Source organism: Eriocheir sinensis, chromosome 1 (assembly GCF_024679095.1).
Source record: "Eriocheir sinensis breed Jianghai 21 chromosome 1, ASM2467909v1, whole genome shotgun sequence".
NCBI lineage: Eukaryota > Metazoa > Arthropoda > Malacostraca > Decapoda > Varunidae > Eriocheir > Eriocheir sinensis.
Genome location: NC_066509.1, coordinates 12637108 through 12664598, shown reverse-complemented (window position 1 = coordinate 12664598; position 27491 = coordinate 12637108). Strand labels below are relative to the sequence as shown.

The 27491-nt window shown below is 44.4% G+C and overlaps 1 protein-coding gene and 1 long non-coding RNA gene across 2 annotated transcripts in view; one reads left to right on the top strand and one right to left on the bottom strand.

Moving 5' to 3' along the window:
* LOC126995157 (irregular chiasm C-roughest protein-like) overlaps positions 1-27491 on the bottom strand; it is a 122096-nt gene that overhangs the window by 11944 nt on the left and 82661 nt on the right. The window lies entirely within an intron of this gene.
* The window catches only part of LOC126995167 (uncharacterized), an 83780-nt gene that overhangs the window by 7930 nt on the left and 48359 nt on the right, over positions 1-27491 (top strand). Inside the window, exon 2 of the long non-coding RNA XR_007750054.1 lies at positions 7151-7242. This is a non-coding gene — a long non-coding RNA (uncharacterized LOC126995167). The remainder of the gene's footprint in view (positions 1-7150; positions 7243-27491) is intronic.

Here is a 27491-nt window from a genome sequence, read left to right as displayed (position 1 = left end):
TTTTAGTTTTTAAGTTTTCGTTTAGTGTTGCTATAATATGTTTCTTTTAGATTACCATTCTTACTTTATATTTCTAGTAATCTAGTTTTTTTTTTTAATTGCAGTTCACTGTTTTTATAAATTTACATTTTTTTTGTTCTGCATAATTTTTTTGTTTTTTAATAGTTTTTTACGAGATTTTTAATTTTAGTTCTTTTTAGTGTCATCTTTTTGGTTTTCAGATTGTTTTGTATTTTTTTATTGTATTTTGGTTTAATTTTTTGGTAGCTTGTCTTTTCTTTAACAGTTTATAGCTTAAGTTAGTATACGTTAGCAACTTTAAAAAAAAAACGCAAACAGATTAATGGGAGGAGGAGTTTTTTGTCGTTGTATCAGTACGTTATTTGGCCTCGCGTAAAAAAAAAGAAAGCTGTGTCTGACTATAAAATGTGATAGGATTCCTTATATAAAACTCGGACTCCTATGCAACCAAGTTACAAAAAAAAAAAAAAAAAAGTATCAAACTCGAATCTCTGACTAATTTCTTCAACAATCAAGAGTTAATGTTATCAACTAAGAAACAAGAATCAGACTCCTAAGACCTTGAAATCTCTATATACATTCAATCGGGTCACAAGGAACACGTTATCGGGGAAGTATTAAGTTAACTGGGCGGGTGTTATATACTTCCCAGTCCTCTCTCGACCTCGAACCCACCGAAAGCCATGAAATAAAAGAAAGATACAAACGCAGCACATCGGGAAGGGAGGGAAGGCGTGCTGTTAGCTATGCCGAGGTGGGAAAAGGGAAGACTGAAGTGGAGAGTTGGAGGCGGAGGAGAGGCAGAAACAGCGGTGCGGAGGGTGGTAGAGGAAAAGTAGGAGGAGGAGGAGGAGGAGGAGGAGAGGAGGAGGTGAAAATAGGCAGAGGAAGTGGAGGAGGAAAAGAGATTGTGATTGTAGGGCAAGGGAGGAGGAGGAAGAGGAGGAGGTAGAAATGGAGGCGTGTATTTGGAAAGAAACCGAAGGGAGGGAAAAAACAAGGAAGTGAAGAGGAGGAAGGTATATGGTGGAGGAGGACGCGGAGGAGGAGGAGGAGGAGGAGGAGGAGGAGAATGATATGGTGGGATGAGGAGTAGGAGAAGCTAAAAAAAAAGAGGTTAAATATATCAAACCAAAAAAAAAAAGCGAGGAGGAAAATGAGTAAGATGAAATGAAGGAAGAAAAGATTAATTAAGACAGAAAATGAGAAAAAAGTAAAGGTGAAGAAAAGGGAGCAGGGAGGAAGAGGAGCAAAAGGAAGGGAAAGGAGAGTGAATAGAAAAAGGAGAAAGGAATAACAGAAAGAGAGGAGGAGGACGAAAGATCAGAAAAGGGAGGAAGAGGATGAAAATAGGAGAGTGAACAGGAAGAATGTAAGTGAGAGCAGGAGGAAAAAATAAAGAGAGAGGAGAGAAGAGAAAGGGAGATAAGGATGGGGACGGGAGAGGGGGTGCAGGAGGAAGATAAAACGCAACGAAGTGGAGAAAAACGAGGAAGGAACAGAGGAAGGGAGAAGAGAAAGGGAGAGAAAGACATAGGAGAGAAGGAAGAAGAGAAAAACAGGAAAAGGTTAGAACTGATGAGCGAGACGAGAACAAGAAAATGGAGGAAGAGAAGGGAAGAACAGAGGAGAGAAAGGAGAGGAGGATGGACGGTGAGGCAGGCAAGCACGTAAAGAGGGAGAAGAGGAGAAAGGAAGAATAGAGAAACAGGGAAAGGGTAGAATTGATGAGAAAGACGAGAACAAGAAAATGGAGAAAGAAGGGAAGAGCAGAGGAGAGAATGGAGGGCAGGATGGATGGTGAGGCAGCCAGGTAAAGGAGGAGGAAGGGGACTCAGGTATAATGCGTGTAGATTTAATCAGGGTCTGGTAAGGCTGGAGGTCCACCTAACGTCGCCCAATAATAAGAGTTACCCAGGGCCTGTCATTCCCTACACACACACACACACACACACACACACACACACACACACACACACACACACACACACACACACACACACACACACACGCACACACAAAGTTAGTCTCCACCTTTTTTCTTCGACTTTCGCCTCTGCGTTTTTTTTTCATTTTTTCTTTTTCTGTCAATCATTCTTTTCCTTTGCTCTTTTACTTTCTCTCTTTCTTAACGGTTCCTTGTCAGTGTATCTTCTGCTTTTTTTTTTTGCTCTCGCCTCCTCACTGTCTTTTCCTTTTTTTTTCCCTTTTCTTGCTGTCCTTTTCTTTCTTTTTATCTTTCTTTCTTTAATTTTTCGTTCTTTTCCTTTCTTTGTCTTTTTTCTTTCATCTTCCTTGCCAGTCTTTCTTTCTCCCACGCCGATCTTCGTTTCCTTCCTTTTCTTTTTTCATTTGTTTTTAACTCTCTCTCTCTCTCTCTCTCTCTCTCTCTCTCTCTCTCTCTCTCTCTCTCTCTCTCTCTCTCTCTCTCTCAGGTGGAACAGAGGCCAAGGGAGATACAGCCACACATTCACCTTGCCACACAAAAAGAGATGTGATAAAAAATTTCATCTCTATCACGGGATCAGCCGGACTGCCAGGCTTCGAGAGAGAGAGAGAGAGAGAGAGAGAGAGAGAGAGAGAGAGAGAGAGAGAGAGAGAGAGAGAGAGAGAGAGAGAGAGAGAGAGAGAGAGAGAGAGAGAGAGAGAGAGAGAGAGAGAGAGAGAGAGAGACGTTCGAGTACAGTAAATTATACAACACAACGCAACAACACAAGACCGCCCACACCTTCCCTCTGCTGGTCTTGCTATATTTTTTTTTTATTTCTCTTCCTCCTCGCCATCCTTTTTCTCCTCTCTTTCCCCTCCCTTTCCTCAACCTCCCAACCCTTTCTTTGCTCGTTTTGTGTCTTTCTTCTCCTTTCTCTTCCTCTTTCATTCTTATTCCAATTCCTTTTAGTCCCTTCTCTCCCTTTCCATTCTTTGCATATTCCCTCCCTTTCCCGTTCTCTTCCTTCCTCCTCTTCCCTCCCTTCCTTCTCTTCCCTTTTCTTTTCTCTTCCCTTCCCTTCCCTTCCCTTCCCTTCTTTTCTTGTCTCTTACCTTCCCCTCCAACCTCTTCTCTTCCTTGCCTTTTCCTTCTTTTCTCTTTCCTTCCCCTCCATCCTCTTCCCTTCCATTTTCTTCATCGTGCCATTGGCAACGTTACTCTGCCATGTGACACACCGCCATCCGTCACTCAGGGCAGGAAGTGTTCTAATAATGGTATTTTTTCTCCCTTTTCTATTCCTCCCTCTCCAGTAGTCGACCACTTCCTTGCCTTGTCTCAGTGAGGGTTAACAGGACCTGGAATTACGCGTTTTTGTTGCCTCCGGTGTGTCCTTTTTGGCTCTGAGTTTGTAGTATCGTGTGTAGGGAACAATGTCAGAACACACACACACACACACACACACACAAACACACAGACACACACACACACACATATACACAGAGAAGGGCTCAAATCTATACGTTAGATTAAGTTTTGACATTTACGAGTGCTTTAAACAAAACTACCAATCTCCAGGCACAACTCCCCTTTACATAGGTTGGCAGCCTTGAGCCAGTTTTGCTGAAGAAGTGCACGGTAGAACGCATTCCAAGTGTAAAATTGTGAAAGGTCTGCTTTTGCGGGGAGTAAATTTCTTCAGAGTGTACAGAAGAGAAGGAACTTTCTTCAGCAACAAAAGGTGTAAAGTAAGCCAATCGGTGTTAGCTGTGGGGGTTAAAGGTATTTAATATCTGTGCTGAGCCCGTCTAGAACGCACTTTGGACGTAAACAACGGCGTGGTCCGAGTCCGTCCTTGCTCTTGAGTGAATTTCGTTCGTGTGCATAGAGGTGATGCTTCCCTGTGGACGAGTGAGCCACCCGGGGACGTAAAGTAAGGATAGAGAAGCTGGTGACAGTGGAAGGAGAGCGGAGAGCCTTCGGAGGAGCATGAACTCGTAACCAGGGCTCAGTAGACCTCTGGCCTGCTGCCCCGCCGCCTGTTGTGTCAGGAAGTGGCAGGGTGCCGAAGAAACATTAAACTTTGGTAAGTCAAGCATTTAGTTGACACGTAGGTATAAAAGGTGATAAACTTGACAAACTCTGTTAGGTACTCATTAAAATAGCAAACCATCACTGCGTAATTAGCTAGTTTTAAACTTACAGACTTTTACGTTAGCCTAACGAATAGCAAGTTATCGCTGCTCAAATTGTAACCTCTCTCCGTAATACCAAGACAAGCGACGCGGTGGAGGAACAAAATTTTACAATTCCGCGTGGGCTAAGCGGTCTCCTTACACCCACACCCACACCCACACACCCACACCCACACACCAGCTCCTTGCTTACCACACTTTCATCACCACTACGACAAAAAGTGATGGAGGACCGACCTTCTGCTGTCAAACATTATCCTCTTTCCACAGAGAGAGAGAGAGAGAGAGAGAGAGAGAGAGAGAGAGAGAGAGAGAGAGAGAGAGAGAGAGAGAGAGAGAGAGAGAGAGAGAGAGAGAGAGAGAGAGAGAGAGAGAGAGTAAAAAAGAAGACCTTGCGTGATGCCTGAGCCTCAGCGCCTCGCCGAAATTAGATGAATAGTTTATGTCGGTCCAAAGTTGACGTCCAACCCGACAGGATTATACGAAGTTGAGAAACTGTAGTGTTGCGGCGCGGTCAGAGGGAGGGAAGTTGTCATATATGGAATTTAAGAGCTGGAAGGCAAAGAGAGAAAGCTACATTCATATTATAGCATTATATAGAGGTGTTATTCCTCTGTTTTCATTTATTTTCTTTTATTTCTTTTATTTCTGTTTTATTTTCCTTGTTTTTATTTTTCTTCGTGGATCGGGATGATGCAGAGTGGTTAATTGTTTAAATGTTTCTTTGTTGGTAGAAAGTGAGTTTCCTGTATTTTTGTTTTATTGTTTATATGAAAGAAAGAAAACAAAAATACAGTCGTGATCGCAAAACGAAAGATAAATGTAGCTGACTTGTATAGATTTCTCTCTCTCTCTCTCTCTCTCTGAAACACACACACACACACACACACACACACACACACATACACACACACACACACACTCACTCATAAATACATTTTTAGCATTCAGAGTTGCCACAAACGTCCACAAATAGTTCTAATTTGATATTGACAAACTCTGTTCCCACGTTGCATAAGTCAACGATCCAGGTGTTACACTTAAAGGAGGAAATATGTTGTGGTTCCTTCAAGGAAAACTGCGTGATGGCTTTGCTTGTTTTAAACGTCTCACCCAGAAAGGATTGTGGGGTTTTATATGCATGTATATATTATATACATTTTATATATAATTATGTATTATATCGCCGCATAGTACATACGTGTTACGTTTGATGCTTGTGATCGTTATTCTCGGCACTTAGAGCGGCCAATAAACACCCTCTTGTTATATTGGACCCTAATGGTGGATTTAATTATAGGTGCAAGTAAAATGAAACATCGGTCATGAGACTCTTCAACGATACTTGATATGGATCCCGCTCGGAAATGAGTAGAGGGGGCAAGGAGGACAGGGACGCGTCTATGGCACCCTGACACCCTGCTTCTCTTGCATCCCGACACACGTTTGCGCCAGGGAGGTGAGGGAGGAGCGTCGCAACATAGCCAGTGGCGCGTGTCTGTCCTCACTATTGTTCGCATTCACCTGATGTACGGACGTGCCTTTGCGCGGCTCCACCTGGCCTCGAGCTGGGGATTAAAGAGAGCACTGTCATGAGGCTACTCACGGAAAACGTCCCCGCCGTCCGTCCGTAACCGCGGTACTGACGGATGAGCGTGATGCTGACTCGAAAATTCAACATGATGCAATGCGTTCAGTGCCTGCAGGTAAAGCCGCTCCGATGGAAACTCGCCCTACCAACTGGCCTCATCTAGGTACCTAATGTCTCCCCTGAGTTAAAATTACGCGTATTTTTGGAGGAACGCGATGTAGAAATTTCAGTATTATCATCTTTACGCGTTCGCTTACATTAGCGTGTACCAACGCACTTGACTTACTTAGCCTTTTTATGGGGGAAGAATGATGTTTGAATTATACAAAATGTACTTTATGCGGACCTTTTTTTTACTGGCACTAACAGACCCTGTATATGGGATCGTAACCCAGTATTAACCGGACCTTCCTTCCCTCATCTGATGATATTATAGCAGCGATGCAATAAAAAGTTGCTTCTGCATTAGCCGTGATTCCACTGACGAGTTTACTGGGGCGAGATTGTATGGGGCAAACTGCTGTGGGTTGAGTTTGCATTGGAGGGACTTGTCCAGTACCCAGGCCTCCCTTTACTGAACCCGTTTCCACAGGCACATGCTTCATATTCTTCGTTTCACACACGTATATAATTTATCGTTTCATTTTTCTCTAATCCCCTCACCCTCATTCATTCCCACACATCAGCACCTCAATTTACCACCATCAGTCATCCTCACCCCGCACCCCAACTCATCCTAACACATCCACACACCACTGTCAGTCTTGTCTGACATACGGACATATCCTCATGCAGCTTTCTCATCTTTTCACCTTTATTCATTCCCTTACATCAGCACCTTATACTTTTCCCTCTTTCACCCCCTTCTCACATATGCATTGCCCTGGTCATTCCTCATGGTCTTACTCTTGCTCGTAGCCCCGCCCCCCTCCACACTCATCCACAGTTTCTATCCCAGGAGGTTTCACACAGACGTAATTTGTTGTATTTACTTGTTAATGAACTTAAACCACGGCTTGTTGTTTCCACTGAAATAGTTTTGATAAAATAAGTTTCTCGTTTTTTGTGTTGTCTTTCTCGCTTTAAAACAATTCTCTTGACGCTGAAATTCCCACAGCTTCTCAGCCACAACTAAAGTAGAAAAACTCTTGTAATAAGTTAATAAAAGAAACACAATCCTTTGTTTTCTAATTACACTAAGTGCACGGAAACAGACGAAGCGTTCCTTGGGCGTAGTCTGGAGGCAGGCGGCGGTAATGGGGAAGGGAAGGGAGGGAAGGGAAGGGAAGGGAAGTTCTGCGCGGGACAGCTGATGTTGTTATACGACGAGCCAGTCTGACACAAGTTCCCCCGTTTCCTGCTGCAGCGTAAGTTTCCCTGAGTGTAATCTAACTTGAAACTCCTCTCCTCTCCCAGGGTGACTCTCCTTACATGAGCCTCGCGGGACAGGGGTCAGATGGCGGCCTCAACTTGGCGAGATGGCACCGGCGCCCCTAGGAGAGGATCACGTAAGTGTGCTTCATCCATTATACACACTGGGGTTATAGTTCTGAAGTTGCGTTCACAGTAAGCAGTTGTCCTTGCATGGAGGGTCACCCGTAAAGAAGCTATATGGGTGATTACAGCTACGTTGGCGAGACAGTATGTTTTTTTTTTTATCTCTATGAAAGCAGCATGTAAGTGTGCTGCATTCATTATGAAAGTTGTGGTTATAGTTTTGAAGCTGTATCCACGGTAACCAGTTATAACAGCGATGAGGGTCACGGCATACACATTACCACGAATAGAGTGAATATAAAGCGAGTCTTACATATTTCATGTTAAGTCAGTAGTGGCTCGTTTTTTAGACCAACGTATATACAGTGTAGAACGTGCTACATGTCCTACCACATAACCACTGTTGGTACGAATGGGAATCAAGTCATGTATTCCCCTTGCGTTAAACTAAATGAGGTTTCGTTTTTGAGACCTTTGTTTCAGATCTTCGTGTCAAGTTATTGGGGAGTGCCAGGTGTTGTAAAACGTGTATACTCAGTACCTAATTATTATTGTTTACGATGAATAGTTCAGCTTTCTGTAACCAGCCAGGCAGTGTGGACGTATTTGTTGGGTGAAGCTCTTTGTGTGTGTGTGTGTGTGTGTGTGTGTGTGTGTGTGTGTGTGTGTGTGTGTGTGTGTGTGTAGGCTGGGATCGGAATCTCTATCATCATTTCATTGGCAATATCGGCATTGTATAGGCTGTGGAGGTGCACCACAACAAACACCGACGTATAGTTATCGCACACGCCTGGCTTATGTTTCTGGGGCCGGTGGTGAATAAGCCGCTTTTCCCGGAGCAAGGTTTACGGCGCAGGCAGCCAGGCGCGTGGAGGCAGCTGGCCCGGCGAACACTGGACTGGTGAAGACTTGAGTTGCACTGACTGGCTGGGATCGAAGCTCGTGTTTATGTATGGAGACGGAGACAGGCAGATAGGTAGATAGATAGATGGAAAGGTAGACAGATAGATAGATAGATAGAGAGATGAGTAGATAGAGTTAACGTACTTTTGTCTGTTCTATTTTTTTTTTTTTTTTGTGTGTGTGTGTGTGTGTGTGTCTCTCTCTCTCTCTCTCTCTCTCTCTCTCTCTCTCTCTCTCTCTCTCTCTCTCTCTCTCTCTCTCTCTCTCTCTCTCTCTCTCTCTCTCTCTCTCTCACAAAATCCCTTCCCTGCATACAAGAACCTGTAAATATCCCAAGATAGGCGGACCTTCGGGTAATATTATTTTAATGTGCCAAGAAATTCTGGAAATTTTCGAGGCGCTCCACAAATATCTGAGGGCGTCCTGAGGTGCGCGGAGATTCCCTTCGTCGCGAGCTTACCTGCGAGTGACAGTAATTATCAGAGCGAAGGTAAACTGGCGTGATCAGTGAGGTGTTGGCGAGGAGGAGGAGGAGGAGGAGGAGGAGGAGGAGGAGGAGGCCGAAAGGGAGATCCGAGGCATACAAGAGCTTTAAGATGGAAAGATGGCGTAGAGATGGTTGCAGGTGTAGTATATATATATATATATATATATATATATATATATATATATATATATATATATATATATATATATATATATATATATATATATATATATATATATATATATATATATATATATATATATATATATTTGTACGGCTTTGAATGAGGTGAAATGTCCAGTAGGATTTTGTTACTGTAGTGGTTTTGGTGGTGTTTCCATCAGCTTATTTTCTTTTCTTTGACATTTTTTCCTGAAATGCCTTCTGTAACATTTGTTCTTGTGTTGGCATTGTGTTTTTTTGTCATGTTTTTTTTTTCCCGGTTAATGACTCTGTTTCCTTTTTTTTGTTTGTTTATTTAAACATACATATATATTTATAGGCCCAAAGGTGCACTGCCGTGTGCTGCCTATTCAAAGGGCAAAGTCTATATAAAAGAAGAAAAAGAATATCTAAAGATAAAAAACATACATTATAAAATTATAAATATTCACATGTATCCACACTGCACTGATTTCTCTCTGTCACAGCATTACGGATGTGTCTCCAATGAGTGCGTGTTTGGGAGGTGTACTGTTTCTGAGGGTAGGGTCTGTTTAGTTTTATCTTTATCTGCAAATGCCTGAGTATTTCCTTCTCTGAGTATCTTGAGTGATCGAGATTATTTTGGACTCAAGTAAGGTGAGGAGGGTCGTGGTGGCAGACTCGTACGCTACTCAGTAAGTTGTCATTGCCGGAATTAAAATTTAGGTCGAAATGCTCGGATATATTACAGGAATCAAGGCACAGCTTTGGCAAACCACTCGATATGCTTCTTCACGTTCCTTTATCAGGCTTGGAATCCGAAGAGTGAAGAAGGTAGTGGGTAGAGATTCATAGGCCACACCGTAAGCTGTCGCTGTCGATACTGTATCAATAGTCGGTGCTCGATAATGTATTTGAAATTAATACGTATCTCTGCATGACAACGGAATTATAGGCAGAGAAAGACGTAGATACAAATTCATAGGTCACTGCCGTCATTACATTATAAATACGAAATGCGTCTTTATACTACACGGATCAATATTCTGCGCCACTAAACCACTCGTACAAAAGGAGAGGGAGGTCATGGAAACAGATTCATAAGTCGCAAAGTAAGCCGTCGTTTCATAATTGCAACAAAAGACGAAACGTGTGTGATGGTACAGGGAATAATACACAGCGCTGGCAGACCACTCGCGTTTTAGGAGAGCAGCAGGGAGGGCCAGGCGGGTGATCTGCGTTCCCCGCTCAGCACGGTCCTTCTACCTGAGTAATTCAACGGCGAGAAACACCTGTGTCCTCGAGGCGGGGCAGATGGAGAGTGGGAGGTGGCATTTAGGAAGGGAGGACGGAAGAGCGCGTGCGATGAAAGGAGAAGAGAGAGGTACATAGATAGATACACAGATAGGTAGGTAGATTAATTGTTAGATATAGGTATTTAGGAAGGGAGAATGGAAGGGCGCTGCGTTGAGAGGAGCAGGGAGATAGATAGATACACATATAGATACATATATAAATAGATAGATAGAGATAAAGATGGATAGATAGATAGATAGATAGATCTAGAGAGAGAGAGAGAGAGAGAGAGAGAGAGAGAGAGAGAGAGAGAGAGAGAGAGAGAGAGAGAGAGAGAGAGAGAGAGAGAGAGAGAGTTAGGGGTGGGGGGGGGGAGTAGTGCTTTAATGCTACTAACCTTTGATAGCAAATTAGTGGAGTGATTATTTGAATATTGGGAGGGAGGGAAGCACCAGGGAAAGAATTTAAGTAGGAAAGCAAAATAGAAAAATAGCGGCAGATGCTGAATAAAACAAAGGAAAATAACAATGTAATGCGGATTAAACTTTACTTGTGGGCGTTATCGAAAAATGGAATGTAGGCGAGCGCGCGGGACTAAGAAGCAGAATGGAAGAATTGGAGGCAAAGAGGTCAAGGAGGAGGAGGAGGAGGAGGAGGAGGAGAAGAAGAAGAAGAAGAGAAAGAGGACTGACATGATTACTGCTTTCATCTGATGTGTATGTGTCATTCTCTCTCTCTCTCTCTCTCTCTCTCCAAACCGCTTCAGCAGCATCCACACCTAAATTAGATTGTCTGGTTCTCTCTCTCTCTCTCTCTCTCTCTCTCTGGAGGCTGTGATGGATGGAGAGAGAGAGAGAGAGAGAGAGAGAGAGAGAGAGAGAGAGAGAGAGAGAGAGAGAGAGAGAGAGAGAGAGAGAGAGAGAGAGAGAGAGAGAGAGAGAGAGAGAGAGAGAGAGAGAGAGAGAGAGAGAGACGACTGACAGACAGACAGACAGATATAAATGAGAAAAGTCTGGGTTTTGGAGAAAGGAGAAGAAAACACAGATGGAAACCAGAGAAAGAAGGAAAGGAATAAGAGCCTGCAAAGAAGAACGCGGAGGAGGAGAAAAGGAGAAGGAGGAGTAGTAGTAGGAGGAGGAGGAGGAGCTTTCGGTGTGTGAGCGTTTTTTGTTGTTGAAGGAACCTGAATAAAAGAAAAGGAGAAGAAATATAGACGCAGAGTTTTCCCAGCTGGCGACGGCGGTTCTGGTGGCGGGGAGAGCGGTGGTGACCGACTCCTCGTAAGAATGAAGAAAAATACCTCCAATTAGGCTCTCCGGGGGTCATTATGCTAATTCCCTGTCGTCCTAACCCGCCAGACGCCGTATTTATAATCTCAACTTAACCTCTGCAAAACGGCCGGATCCAGAATTTGTGAGGGAGAAAGGACGCCGATGGAGAGAGAAAGAGAAAAGAGGGAGGAGAAAGCTGAGAGGAGGCTACTGGTTTTATATTCTTTACCTCGCCGTCAGAAACAACAGCGTCATCTTTGTGAAATATTTTTGCAAACAGCATTATATTTGAAAGTCAGGGTTGGTTTTCATCTAGTGCCGCGTCCCAGCTGGGCACATCAGGACGGCGCGCCTCGGGGGGCTTTATGTTGTGTTCCAGTCACAGGACACCGCCGCCAGCCACCCGCCCGCCTCCCGAACGAAATTTGCAGACGAGGGAAAATGTTGCGAGTGAGAACAAGTTGAGATGGTATACTCATGGGCTTGTCTAGGGCGTGGATGGGCAGGCTAAGTGGAACGGGTGTTATACTGTAGAAGGCTGTGTCTAAATTAACACTTTATAATGCATACTCACGTACGGAAATATATTTGTAGCGGAAGAAAAATGGAAGTGAAAACGTGTGGAAAAGGTATTCTTGTTGGCCTGTCTAGACCGTGGATGCGTAGAACAAGTGGAATTGGTGTGTTAGTGAAGTGTGCCTGGGCTGCTATTTTATTCTGTACTCTCGAAACGAAATTTACAGTGGAAGAAAAATGCTGCGAGTAAGAGCAAGTGGAGGTGTTGTTGTTGTGGACTTGTTGGGGCTGTAGAGAGATCGTGCAGTTGGGAAATATGTGTTTTTAGTGCAGTGTTTACCGTGGAGTGTAGGCTAGGTGGAGAAGGTGTGTTAGGTGGGTGTCGCTGGCTAGAACAAGTGGAAAAAATGTGCTCGTGCATGGGCTTGTTGTGGGCTGTGAGGAGATCAGGCAGGTGGAAAGTGTGTGTTTGTATTGCAATCTTGCGTGGAGGGTAGGAAGGGTGAAGGTGTGTTACGGAGGGTGCCTGGCTAGAATAAGTGAGGTGTACTCGTTGACTAGTGTGTATACTATATAGAAGTGTTTTCAGTGTTGCTTGGGCCGTATAGCTGTGAAGGGAAACTGGCGGTGCGTCTGTGAGGTTGTTTTTGTCGTGGGGTCGTAGTGCGGGTAAGGTTATGCTTATGGGGTTGTGTGAGTTTCGACTTGTACGGCTTGCCTGATTAGTTGAAATGCATGGAGATATGTATGTGGGCATGTCTGTTGCATGGGTGAGCGGGGCGTGCGCTGTGATGCTGCATCACTGTGGGGCCGCACGTGAGAGGCGTGAGGGAGGGAGAGTTTTCCCGCGTCACAGTTCATAGGTTTTTATTGACATGTAACGACCATTCTTCATGCCTTCCCCCGCGCGCTCATTCGTGTCCCGCCGTCAATCACTCTCCCATTTCCAGCCAGACTTTTACCGCTTCCTCGCGACCGTGAGCGGCAAGCAGGCACGCAAGGACATCGGTTGCTCATAGCGTCCTTTAGCTCTCATATTTCGCATTTTTCATCTCTCTTCTAAATGTCAAGGTCTGGCTTATGCGTTGCGAGACTTTCATTGCTGCTGCTGCTGCTGCTGCCGTGACCTCCCTCATGGTGTACGTCAAGGACAACAGAACAAAGTGATATTGTGCACGATCAATCCATTTACCTCTTTCCCAGCTTACCGGGTTAGGGAAATATTAAGAAGAGAAAGACTTCTTCGTAAAAATACTCGACACTTTCAGGAACGCCGAGTTGCCTAGTGCGAATATTGGTCGTAAAAATATCGCTGAAAGTAAAACGATCGGGTTATTTTTCTTTGTGATTGTCTGTCTGTCTGCCTGTCTGTTTGTCTGTATGGATACGGAATCGCAATATATAGATCTGTGTATGTGCGTGTGTGTGTGTGTGTGTGTGTGTGTGTGTGTGTATGTGTATGTGTGTGTGTGTGTGTGTGTGTGTGTGTGTGTGTGTGTGTGTGTGAGAGAGAGAGAGAGAGAGAGAGAGAGAGAGAGAGAGAGAGAGAGAGAGAGAGAGAGAGAGAGAGAGAGAGAGAGAGAGAGAGAGAGAGAGAGAGAGAGAGAGAGAGAGAGAGAGAGAGAGAGAGAGAGAGACTTAGATTCGCACATACACAGTCCCCAGTCCCCCCCCCCCCATATTCAAAGCACTCTGACACTCTCCCCCCCCACACACAAGCCATAACACCCATACACAGACAAACACACAACAAAGGCCAGACAGGGCTGGAAGGTAGGGAGGCAGGGATATAGGAGGAACACACACACACACACACACACACACACACACACACACACACACACACACACACACAGACACACACAGACACACACACTCGCACACACACACACACACACACACACACACACACACACACACACACACACACACACACACACACACACGTACACCCATGCACACGCAAATCCCACACAGAACAAGCCATCGCGTTCGCCAAGCTTTATCCGCAGGGACAGAGAGCAAACAACTGGTCAAGGGAGGGTGGGGGACAGAGAAGGGGAGCGAACCCGACCGACAGAACGTGAAATAACCCCAAGCACCAACAAACAAACATAACCGATGCCACCACGAGGAGAGAAAACTGGATGCGGCACGACTCTTGAGGGCGAGGCATGAGTGCTATGGGCGGGGAATGAAAGGAAGAGGAGATAAAGTAGATTAGAATATATAAAAGGTTTGTAAGGGAAGAGAGTAACTAGAGACACGCATGGAATAACTATCTTACATTTTTAGGTGACAGTAGGGAGAGGAGAAAGAAGGGCGAGGTATGATTGCTATGGGAGGGGAATGAAAGGAAAGAAGAGATAAAGTAGATTAGAATAAATAAAAAGGTTTGTAAGGGTTTGTAACTAGAGACATATATGGACTGACTATCATACTCTTCTAGCCGACAAAGGGAGAGGAGAAAGAAGCGGATTGAAAGAAAAAAAAAGTTAGGCCCAAAAATATGCTTATGAGAGTAGAAAAGTTTTTGTGGTGGCTGTCTTTCTCCTCTTACTCTCTTTCTCCTCTTACTCCTTTAGGTCGCACAGGGAAGAGGAGGAAGAAGTAGAGGGATGGGGTATGACAGCTTTGGATGGGGAATGAAAAGGAGAATATAAAGTGATAGAATTTGTAAGGCGAGAGGTGTGGATGTAAAGCGGACAGCCCCTCACCCTTCATACTCTTTTAGTTCAGAATGCAGAGTTGGATGAAAAGGAGGAGGAGGATGAGGAGGAGGAGGAAGAGGAGAGTAAGGGTTGAGTGGTTGGAGTAATAACAATAGGGCGGACATGAGGTCTGGTCTGTGCCGGCAATGAAAGGCTTAGCAGAAATAATATCCTGAGCCTCGCCGAGAGAGAAAAAAACGCGCATTACAGCATAAATTTCCCCCGAACACTGCGCCATATTGCGTCAGTGTGTGCGGTTCGTTAACAAGTGTTTTCAGGGTAAATAAAGACTAAAGAGAACAGTAATAAAATGTGTATATAAAACAGGCGGATGAGGGGGTTGAGGGGAATCGGTGATGTGATGCTGCGTCTCTTCCTTCTCTAATTATAATACTTGTAATAACTTTTTCATCATCATTATCTTACTTTTTCTTCTATTTTTCGTCATCTGCCTTCTTATCTTTTTCCTTTGTAACGTTTTCTTCATCATTATCATCTGACTATTTTCTACTTCTTTTTCGTCATCTGTCTTCTTATCTTTTTCCTTTGTAACGTTTTCTTCATCATTATCATCTGACTATTTTCTACTTCTTTTTCATCTGCCTTCGTATCTTTTTCCTTTGTAACGTTTTCTTCATCATTATCATCATCTGACTTTATTTTCTACTTCTTTATCGTCATCTGCCTTCGTATCTTTTTCCTTCTTTCTCCTCCTCCTTCGCCTCCTCCACCACCTCCCTCTCAATCTCCTAATTCAACATCATAATCATCATCTTCCAATTTATATTACTATCATCATTATTATCATCATCGTCATTATTTACTTTATTCATACACAACTTGAAGGTCTGATTTTTGCATAATACGTATATCCATCAAGTTAAAATTCTTGTAAAAACATTTGTCCAATTTTTTTTTGCACATTATTACGTTTCGTCCCATTTTATTGACACGTGTCCGGCCCTCTTCGTGTGACAAGGCCAGCGTGCATGCATGGCGGGGTTTATCAGAGTGATGCACGTATGGGCCGCCCCGCTGTTTCCCTCCCGTGTGGCCGCTATGGAGAGGATAACTGGCCGTAATTCGTCATTCGATTTGGCTTAATATCCGGTGCTCGGTGTCTGCTGATCTGCGTGGGCTGCCGTGTGTGTGTGTGTGTGTGTGTGTGTGTGTGTGTGTGTGTGTGTGTGTGTGTGTGTGTGTGTGTGTGTGTGTTGTGTTGGTGCTTTAACGCGTCGGGGCTCTTCCAATAGCGTGCTGTGGTGTTTTTTTCCTTCTTTTTAATAGATGCACTCTGCGGTCTGTCTTTCTGGGCCCCGCAGCAGTGTGTGTGAGGGGGTAGTGTGTGTGTGTGTGTGTGTGTGTGTGTGTGTGTGTGTGTGTGTGTGTGTGTGTGCGAGAGAGAGTTTAGATTTCATTGCTAAAACAGTCGGGCGAGTTTTGCTTTTTTTGTTTTGTTTTGTTTAGTTTTTCATCTCGACGATCACACGCTGCGCTGGACGCATGCGAGAGTCATCCATTGAGTTTTAGTTGTAGTGGGGAAAAAATAATATTACTTTTATTTTTCATTTTAATTTTTCATTTCCACGTAAACTTCCGCCGTTACATTCAATAATAGCCTTAATAATAATTCCATTGCGCCAAAATTAGATTGCCGGTGTTTTCATATTGTCGTTTCGGGCCAAACTTTACTTTTTTATTTTTATTCCCCTTTTTGTTCGATGAGCGTATTAAGCAATTTAAATCCCCACGTGTATTGTCAGTTTTTAATGAGGAGAAAGAACTTATAAGTAAGTATGTCAAGAAAATGTTTTATGCTGATAAATACGATGCAGGAGGATCTGCTCTGTGCGTGTGTGTGCGTGTGTGTGTGTGTGTGTGTGTGTGTGTGTGTGTGTGTGTGTGTGTGTGTGTGTACACACACACACACACACACACACACACACACACACAACGTGGGCGACAAAGATACAATAATCGATGTGAGGAAGAAGAAGAAATAATAGCACGGGGCGGCCCTTGACATCTTCCTTTGTTTAGAAAAAATAGATGGAAAATCGCGCGGAGTGATGGACGTCGCCTTGATGGGAGCGTGGGAGGTTTTGGGGTTGAACTGGAAGGGGGGGTGTTGTAGGGGTTATCAGGGGGTCGTTGATATTATGTAAAGGGTTGAAAAGGCCTTAGGAAGCGGGATGGGACACTGTGAGGGCTGGAATTAGTTAGGGGATTTAATGGACAGGTTGGAAGGGAGGATTAAGGGTCAGTGTAGAGGAGAGAAGGTTATGTGTGGGTGTTGAAACCTATCACAGAGCTGGGGAGTGCCTTGGGGAGCTGGGAATAGGTGGGTGCAAAGACAGACACGGTGGAGAGAAGAGAAACAAGGGGAGAGTAGTTTATGGATGTAAGGCTAAGGAAGACTCGTGCGGGACTGGGGGGGGTGGTAGGAAGGTGAAGGAACGGGAGGAAAGTGAGGGAGAGAATCCAAGGGGTCTGTAATGTGTGTGTGTGTGTGTGTGTGTGTGTGTGTGTGTGTGTGTGTGTAGGTGAGGGTTACTCCTCCTCCTGACATCCTTATACTAATTCCTGTCAATATGTCTTGCACCTCCAGCCAGCCAGCCAGCCTGAACTCCCCCTCGCCCCCCCCCCCTCCCCTTCCACACTAGCTCTCCTCATCTTTAAATTTCAATCCGTCGCACGTCATCGTCTCTCTGTGTCATATTTCAGTATTTTCCTTCCCCTTGTTCTCCTGTACATCCCCCAACGCCCTTTTCTAGTTATTTCTGTTCTTGTAACTCAATTGTACTCTCTCTCTCTCTCTCTCTCTCTCTCTCTCTCTCTCTCTCTCTCTCTCTCTCTCTCTCTCTCTCTCTCTCTCTCTCTCTCTCTCTCTCTCTCTCTCTCTCTCTCTCTCTCTCTCTCTCTCTCTCTCTCTCTCTCTCTCTCTGTCACTCTGTACTGCAATATTAAGACACTTTTACAACTACCTCGCTGCTGCTGCTTCACAGTTGCACAGACACGTGAAAGTTGCTCCCATTCCTGTTCATTGTTTTATTCTCTCTCTCTCTCTCTCTCTCTCTCTCTCTCTCTCTCTCTCTCTCGTTGTTCACACTTTTTATTTATTATTTTTCTAACGTCCACCCCTTCACTCCGTCACTTCCTGCCTCAATAGTACATAGACACCACTGAATCCCTCCTCCTCCTCCTCCTGGCCGCAACGAATTGACTCTCCCCTCTCCTCCCCTCACTCATCCGCCTTATCGTCAGGAGCCATTGTACCTCAACTTTTATATGGCCCCTTTCCTCTCTCTCCTTTTCCCCTCACAAAGTCTCCCACCTTCACTTTAACCTCTCTTTTTTATTCCCTCTTTTTCTCCCTCGCTTTTTCTGCCAAGGTCTGTCTTTGTGTCTGTTTGGGTGACTTTCTTTGTCCGTCCGCTTCCGTCTGTCTGTGTCTGTCTCTGTCTGTCTGTCTGTCTGTCTCTGCGTCTGTCTGTATGTCTCTCGTACGGACCATATACCAATTCCTTTTCACATGTCCTAGAGAGAGAGAGAGAGAGAGAGAGAGAGAGAGAGAGAGAGAGAGAGAGAGAGAGAGAGAGAGAGAGAGAGAGAGAGAGAGAGAGATTCACTTTTGGAGTAATCCGCCATGACACTTTCTTTCTGTCATCCTGTGAATTATTTCTTTTTCATCGGTTTATTTACGCACCTCTCTCTCTCTCTCTCTCTCTCTCTCTCTCTCTCTCTCTCTCTCTCTCTCTCTCTCACATTCGTCCGACTTCTATTTTTTTCTCGAATCTATTTTTTTTTGTTTTGACTCACTTTTACTTTTAACCTTTAATTTATATTCTCAGTTATTTTTTTTAAATATTTTGGACGGCTCTGAGTATTTACTTCTTTGTTTAGTATGACTGTTTTTATTTTTTGCCCCGTTTTCATCGTCCATAAAGCGTTTGAGACTTTTCAGCACATTGTTTCACTTTCTTATTTTATTTCTGCATGTGCTGTCCATTATATCTCTTCAGCCAGCTCCTCTTATCTCCCTCGCTTCCTCTCACTCTTTCCGTTTCGCTCCCCTCTATACAGTCAGTCATTTATCGTGTGTCTGTCTGTCTCTCTTTTTCTGTTTTCATCTTGTATCTGTTTCTGTCTGTCTGCCTACCTGTTTGAATGTCTGACTGTCCGTGTGTGTGTGTGTGTGTGTGTGTGTGTGTGTGTGTGTGTGTGTGTGTGTGTCTCTCTCTCTCTCTCTCTCTCTCTCTCTCTCTCTCTCTCTCTCTCTCTCTCTCTCTCTCTCTCTCTCTCTCTCTCTCTCTCTCTCTCTCTCTAATAAAAAGGGATAAACTGAGATCTTTGCATAATGTTGCGTCTTTCAGTTCTCTTTAGAAGAAAAGCGAACTTCTCGACTTTCTGCCACCGTTCCTCCCCCCTGAAAATTTTCCCTTCAACTGCGTTCTCTCCATAATTTTCCTTTACAGTGACTTCTTACTATAATTTTCCTGTCTGTAACTTTAGTGGCTCGCTGCTGTGTGGGATTTTCTTCTTCGTTTCTACCCATCGCTCGCTTTTAAGGAGGGAGACGCACTCGCTGGGGTTTCTGCTTTGTGGTGCATGTTATCGTCCTTTTATTGTTGTAACTCTCCTCTATTCTGTTGTGTCCTTTCTTTCAATTCTTTTCTTCCTCTTCGTCTCTGTTCTGTGTGTGCGCCTGCTTGTCTGTCCCGTCTGTCTGCCTAGAGGTCTGTGTGTGTGTGTGTGTGTGTGTGTGTGTGTGTGTGTGTGTGTGTGTGTGTGTGTGTGTGTCTCTTGCCTCCCTGCCTGTTTGTGTGCCTGTGTCTCTGTGTCTGTCTGCCTCACTATTAGTTTCACTCATCAGAAATTTAGTTACAAGAAGTAGTATGAGATTCCTCTGTCCATGATGTTACTAAATCGCGTTCATAAACTTCTAGGAGACCTTTGTGAAAGTCCCTCACGGTAAATAATATAATGAATTCTGCAAGACCTCAACATTTTCCTGGCATTGCATTTCTAAGTTATCTTTTAAATTTTCTTCGCAGAGGTTCGGTAAGAAACCAAGCGAATATTCTGTGCCGACGGGAGTATTTATTTATTTATCTCAACGTGTGTTTGCTCGGCTTTCCAATTATCTTTTGTTATATTTTTCACTATACAAGAGACAGACCAAGGGCCAAACAAACTATACACGACAAAATGCTGGCAACACGCTGCTCCCACACAGTAAATATGAGGTAACGAATACGAGTGATTTAATATAACTCTAAATGTATCTGTATTCTCTCATACCATTTTCACTTTAATACTTGCCCTAATGTCTCTGTTCACTACCCATCGTCGCCTTTATTCCCCATCATCCTCTTTATCCCAGTGCTGTGTCGTGTTCGTGCCTGTTCGGTGCCGGTGTCTTCAGGCTCGGAAGGAAAAATATCCCGCGTCCCATAAAGGGTATTAAACATGCACCGCGCAAACATTAACACCTGGCTATAGGGGGAGTCCAATACAGCCAAATTTCAGGGATCATTGCACGCACGAGTTAATATTTCGTTATGTGTTGTTTTTGTAGAGTTCCTGCCGTGTCCGGGTTGAATATCTGTTGAGTTTGTGTGGCGTTTCCGTTGAGCTTTTGTTAGGTTGCTGTTTGGTTTCAGTTTAGCTCGTGTTAAAATTTTGTTGAGGTCGTGTTGTTTCGCTGGATATGTGTTGTTTTGATTCCTAACCAATGAGGCACACACGGTTGAGTCGGAGTTCCTTTTCTCCGCTTACTCATTCTTACATCTGAAGTGTTTATTGATTTTTTTCTTTGATTTAGAGTCCCTAACATATATGAGCCACAGTCGCATGAGTCTTAAAGGACGAATCGTAGAGAATTGCTCCTTCACTCTTAACGCCCTTCGACGGCGACACACTACGTGACGGTGAATTCCATTGGGGGAGACGTTCCATTAGTGTGAGGCTCAGTGTGTCAGGGCTTCTGGGTGACGAGCGCCGAGTCACCCCTTCCTCCCCCCCTCTCCCTTCCCCTGCCCCTGGCCTGCCTCGCCCCGTCACCCTCCCGCCAGCCAGTCACTTCAAGCAGCGTCAGGGTAAATTCGCGCCAAGCAGGGCCTTCAAGAGCGAGTTATGGCTCATTAGGTATCGTGAATGAGGGTACCACGCAGCCCCTTACGCATGACCTTTGTTCTCGTGTTACTATTCAGTATCACAAGGCGAGTTGCTGACGCACTTCCCTGCCTTGACCTCTTCAAGGGCAGCCGCATGTCACGTGCAGGCCATCCGGTATTTGTAAAGTTCTCCTCCTCTAAAATTATAATTGAGTTTGATTGTGCATTTACTTTTACCTTTCATTAGCTACGCCTGTATCCTTTGCCCGTAGCCATATTGTGAATTTTTGTCCTCACCTTCAACACGATACAATCACACTCCGTTGCTTCGTTGTCAGTGTCATGAAGCATAAAAGCTGAATGATGAATACCCGCCATGAAGGCAATATGTTAAAAAAATATATATATACTCTGATATTGGACGCATTATTCCGTATTACTTTTTCCTGGTACTGGTTCATTTTGTTCGCCTCAGTGACCTGCCGCGGAAACTGCCACTCACGACCTGCGTCCATGATTGTTTCGAAGGGTGGCTGCGATGATAACACCAGACGCCGCCGCAGTCACCACTCTACTTCGGTCAATGCAAACCTTCACGTCCAGCCATGCTACTCGTGTATTCAGGGAAGGTGACAAGTGTACGAACTCGACGGCGGTGACCAATTGTCCAAGTCACAAGAAATAACGGTAGTGTACCCTTTTTCTTTCAGTCATTCTGTGGTGCCAGACTAAAGCGTCTTATTAGAGTATAGGTAATGTCAGCTGTGTTGGGTCGGGCTGCGTGAAGTGGAGCTGCTATAAATCTAGGTAATATTACTATTGATTGGACAATTTTTGCGCATTTTTTATAAACTACGATGGAAATGATTCTTGCCATTACGTAAAATTACTCTTGACCTTGGTGAGTCGGAGAATAGTGCATCCTGAGTAATATTTAATGAAACTGGTTATGGTGGCGTTAATACTTTAAGTGAAATGAGTAATAAAAAAGAGAATAAAAAACAGGCACCGTGCAAGATTAATGTGCTGGAACTGGATCAGAGTATGAGAGGTTCTTTTTTAAGGTGCTGATTTTCCTGTTAGGGAGGGAGCGGGAGAGGCGGGTTATGCGAGGCGGAGGGATTAAGGCCGCTTGCCCTGATTGACGCCCCGCAGCTCCCCCGGCCAGCCTGGCACCCACGGCTCGGCCCCGCCACTCCCCGTCTGTGCTCCGTCCGCTGGGCCACAACAGTCGCCGTTTGCACATGAAATAATAGTGCGTCATGTTTTTATTTTATTTTCTAACTAACGACAACGACCTTTTATGAAATAATAGAGAAACAGTATAAAAGAAAGGAGAAGAAAAGAGGAAAAAAATAAAATCAGAAAGTGATCTCCGTTCATTTGGGCTCCGCAACAAACGGCTTCGCTTATTATTTTTTTAAAAAGTAATAACAGGAGATAGACATTTGAACGCATATGATCATCACCTTGACCGCCGCAGCTGACGTGATTGAAAACATATAAGTGAACGGCTATTGTTTCTTATTCCCAGGATCGGAAATGTAAGCCCTTGACATCAGTATTGTTGGGGCGCGAGACACGCCGCGAAGTCAGTCCCATTAGATTAGCTTGCTCTTATCAGGGTTAAAATAGTATGAAAAATAGAAGAAGTGAGCGCAAACACCCACACAAAACCGCCAATCCAACCCAATCTTACCCTACCAAACACACACACACACACACACACACACACACACACACACACACACACACACACGCACACACACACACAAACCTTCTCCACCTGCACAATCATTACTTTCCACAACTAAAAGAACCTTCCCTCTCTTTTACCTTGCCGCCGCCTCTGCCGCCGCCACCACCACCACCACCACCACTAATCCCAATAGCCTTCTTTCATCAGGTTTAGCTCTACTCCGCGAACTCCGCCCATTAATGAATGAGCTAATTAATACCTGTGGGAGCCGCGCTCGAAGCAGATCCCTAATTACACCACTAACCGTAATTACATAGGCAAGACTAGAGGCCACTTATTGATCGGACGGTTTGGCTTGACCACCCCCAGCAGCGCCCTTTACTTCGCCCCCTTCCTCTTCCTTCCCCTTGCTCCGCCCTCCACTGACTGTCCCTCATGCCTGCCTCTTACTGCCCCCTCAGATCCTTAGCAGCCATGCCTTCACGCCTTCAGGCCCCCCTCATTATGTCTTTATTTAGTGAACTTTGTACTTTCAGGAGAGAATGAAAATAACCTTTTTGTTGTATGTCTGCTGCGTCAAAGAAAGACCGCATTAATTACCTTCCCTACTTCATCATCCTCGCTCAGGTGTATTAGTCATAATGCGGGCAGTTTATGTGGCAGCCAACACTTGAAAGGGAAAAAAATCCGTCCTTGCACTGTTTTCTGCGTCCAAGAAACACTGCATCAGCTTCCTTTCCTCCTCACTCTTTGGCCAGCTGTTTTAGGTAAATTGTCCTGGATGTAGAACGCAGGCAAGTGCGCCGATGTTTCTAATCCTACAATTGAGACGACAAAAAAGCTTTCCATTCATTTATGATGCATCAAAGAAAGTGCATAAATGTCATAATTTCCATATTGTCGATCAGGTGTATTAAGTCTAATTGTCTAATTGTATGCTTACCATGAGCAAGCGCAGCATCGTCTCGAATCAGACACTTGGTATAGAAAAAGAAAAAAGAAAAACAATCTTTCCATACACCTCTGTGGCGACGAACAAAGTAAACATTAATTTCCTTACTTCATTACGCGAGGAGGTCTATTAAGGTTAATTAATTGTTTTTGGATATAAATAACGTCCATAGGTGCGACAACGTTTCGAATCCAACACAGATGGGCGAAAAAATCTTCCCATATTTTGTGTTTGCTGCATCAAAGAAAGAATACATCAATTCCTTTTCTTCGTCGCCCTCGGTCGGGAGTATTAAGCTTAACTGTCGTGGATGCAAACGTTGGCAGGTGCCCCAGTGTTTCTAATCCAGCGCTCGGGTCATCATTGCACTCACGGATATAAAACTGATGACCTCGCCTAGAGTATGTTTTGGAAGCGGCTATGAATATTACTGTGAATATTGCTCTGAACACGCTCACCCCGCCCGCAGCTATTTCCGCTACACACACACACACACACACACACACACACACACACACACACACACACACACACACACACACACACACACACACACAACCTGCAGCAACAACAGCTACCAGCATTTTCAATAATTACACCTACACCCACCACTACCAACACCTCCGTTACCGCTTCAATCCCGCTTCACGGCCTCCACCTCGACTCTCACCCTCCTCCAAATTGCTAACAGCCTTACCGTCACCATTACCATCCTCTTCCACCCTCACTATCGCCTACATCGACACGTCCCAAACTCTCCCTCCACCCGCTCCCGGCCCTTACACTGCCTGGAGGCCATATTGAGCGGTAGGACGGCCGGGGTCACTTCTAAATGTTGGAGACTACAGGGATGGCCGGCCAGGTGTGGGCTGCTACGAGGTTTGGCCTGCCCGCTGTTCCCTTACTAATAGATGCGTATTTTTCCTTCCCCTTCGCAGCGTTTTTGTTTCTCTCTCCGTGTGGATTTCAGACGCGTTGTTCAGACACTTTAGAGGAAGGGAAATGCATAACTTATTCTTGTAAATGTTTTCTGTTATTATTTTCCTTGCTCCATATAGTGATTTTGTTTGTTTGTTTGTTTGTTTGTTTACTCATTCGTGGATTTCGAGCAACAGATGCCTTATAAAATATTAGAAGGCTTCGCTTTTTTAAGGAGGGTGAATGTCCAACTTATTCCCGTAATTTTTTTTCCATATATTCCTTCCTTCATTGGTTTCGGATGCTTTGTTTTCACTGATTTAACTTCCTAGAGTCAGTGGAATGTGTAACTTGTTCGTTTTTTTTCGTTCGTTTTTTTCGCCAGTCAAAGGTTAGCGGAAGAACTCGTGAATGATCCTTTTTTTTATTGGTCATAGTTCTAAATATAAACCGAGGCTAAACAACAGGTATAAATAGATCCTAGTGACACGTGGCTCCATAAATAAAATAACGCATGATTTAAATAATTTAGAGGCGTCTTTGTACTCCCCTATTGGGACAGTACCAGACGAGCATATGAAGGAGAAAAGATAGCAGATTGATGTTTGTTCCAGACTTTACCAGCACAAGGGATGAACGGAAGAAGAAAATGTTTCACTCTTGCATTAGTAAGTTGGCCAGCTGCAGTGGGATGAGCCTGGGTGAGAAATTAGCTCAGAGAGGCTCAATTATACTTCTAACTGTTACAGGAATCAGATGTGTTGTTCGGTAAACCGGCGCGTTACTTAATACTACGTACCGTATTAAAGAGCGAGCTATGTAATTCCCCCCCCCCCCCCAGCCTCTCCTTGTGTCTGTTTCCCATATTCTTGTTATCGTGTTTTCATTAGCGTCGCGGGGCTGATGGCGAGTGGACGTCACCTGAGCCGGATAGGTCTGATTAGTTCGGATGTCCCACGTAAAAATAGCCGTCCTCTTACACACGCGACCTCATACGGCGGCTCGGGTTCCCTCCTCAAGGCCCTTACATAATTACATTGCACGGGGTCGTTATGTGATATGTACTACCCGTTTCTGGCTTGTTCTTCCGTGTCCTTATCAACAGCACAGGCTAAATCCTTTCCAGTGTATTTTAACTATGGTCTCTCTCTCTCTCTTCTTCTTTCTTTCTTTATTTTTACATCTTACATATTGTAAATGGTTACATATATGTCGATGAGCGGGCAACGGCCCGCCGCTGGGGGTCTCTCTCTCTCTCTCTCTCTCTCTCTCTCTCTCTCTCTCTCTCTCTCTCTCTCTCTCTCTCTCTCTCTCTCTCTCTCTCTCTCTCTCTCTCTCTCTCTCTCTCTCTCTCTCTGTCTGTCTGTCTGTCTGTCTGTCTGTCTGTCTGTGTCTGTCTGTCTGTCTGTCTGTCTGTCTCTCTCTCTCTCTCTCTCTCTCTCTCTCTCTCTCTCTCTCTCTCTCTCTCTCTCTCTCTCTCTCTCTCTCTCTCCCAACCCCCCATTCCGCGTGAGTGATTCATTGAGGGTGTTGTGTTCCCTTCCTGTCAGCCGAGTTTACCCGCTTCAGACCCTTTCTCGGTGTGTCAATTTCCAGCTGAGATTGGAAATGAATGTAGCTCTGAATAAAGATGAAAATAAGGCTCCGATTGTCTGATGAGTCAATCACCCGAATAACTGCGTAGCCCAGCGAGGAAAACAGTGTTCGGGGATGGGAAGGGAGCAGGGAGATGGGCAGGTGACACGAGAGGGAGGCGGGAAGGGAAAAGGACGGATGAGCATAGATAGAACGAGATTTGATCAGTTCCAGGAAGGCAGGCGAAGGCAGCAAGGTAGCTCTCCTTTCATCGTAGACTTTAAATTGTGCGACTTTAATGATTCCACGGAGGACCCATTCCTTATAGCTACGTTGATGGAGACTATAAGAGCATGTAGGAAGTAGTGAGGAAATACATAGCCGAAGGAAGTAGAGGAAGAAAAAGGCAAAACTTGATGGAACAAGGAATAAGGAGAGAGAGAGAGAGAGAGAGAGAGAGAGAGAGAGAGAGAGAGAGAGAGAGAGAGAGAGAGAGAGAGAGAGAGAGAGAGAGAGAGAGAGAGAGAGAGAGAGAGAGAGAGAGAGAGAGAGAGAGAGAGAGAGAGAGAGAGAGAAAGGCGAAGTGACATGATTTGAAGGGAAGTGCAATGAAAGAAACGGCTTGAAGGGAGTGAATTAGAGGGCGCTGAATGACTTGAAGGCGCCGGAGACAAAGTGAGACAAAATGGGAAAGAATGAGTGTGGGCGAAGTGATTTGAAGACGAGGGAGCACGCAGTGAGGAAGTAATAGGAGGGCGTAACGACACGTGGCGGAGGAGAGAAAATTAGAAAGAAAAGATGAAACGAAAAACGGAGGAAAGAAAGAAAATTAAAAGAAGGGAAGTATGAGACGAAAGGAAAGAAAACGTGAGAAAAGATGAAGCGAAAAAACAGAGGAAAGAAAGATAATGACGAGAAAGGACGTATAGGAGGAAAAGAAAGAAGACTAGTGGTGGAAGAAACAGGAAAAGAATGAAGGAAAAGAAAGAAGAGAATGATAGGAAAGAAAACGTGCGAAAAGATGAGACGAAAGAAAATGAAAAGAATGAAAGAACAGGATGAAAGGAAAGGGTAGAGGTGGAAGAAGGAAGAAACAAAGGAATGGGAAAGCAAAATAGGACAGACAGCTAATAGCGAAAGAGAAAAAAAAAGACGAAAAACAGAGGAAAGAAAAACAAATGAAAAGAAAGGAAGTATAGGATGAAAGGAAAGGCTATTGGTGAAAGAAGGAAGAAAGAACGGGAAAGCAAAGTAGGACAAACCAGCAAATAACAAAAGGGAAAAAATTGAAAGAAAAGACGAAAGACCGAAGACTAGAGGAAAGAAAGAAAATGAAAAGAAAGGAAACATAGGGTGAAAGACTGATGGTGGAAGAAGGAGGAAGAAAGTAATGGGAAAGGAAAGGAAGACAGAACAACATATAGCGAAAGCGCGAAAATGAGGAAGAAAAGGTGGAATGAAAAGGGAATGACAGCAAATGGACATAGAACGTTAAAGAAGAAAAAGAAAGACATGTAATAGAAGAAGGAAGGAATTGGTGAGGAAGCAAAAGGAGTGAGGAAGGATATGCAACAGAAGGAGTAAGAGAGTAAAGGAAGACATAGGCAACACGTAGTGGGAAAGGAAATGAAAGAGTAAAGGATGAAAGGAAGGGAGGAGGAAGTCAAGAGAG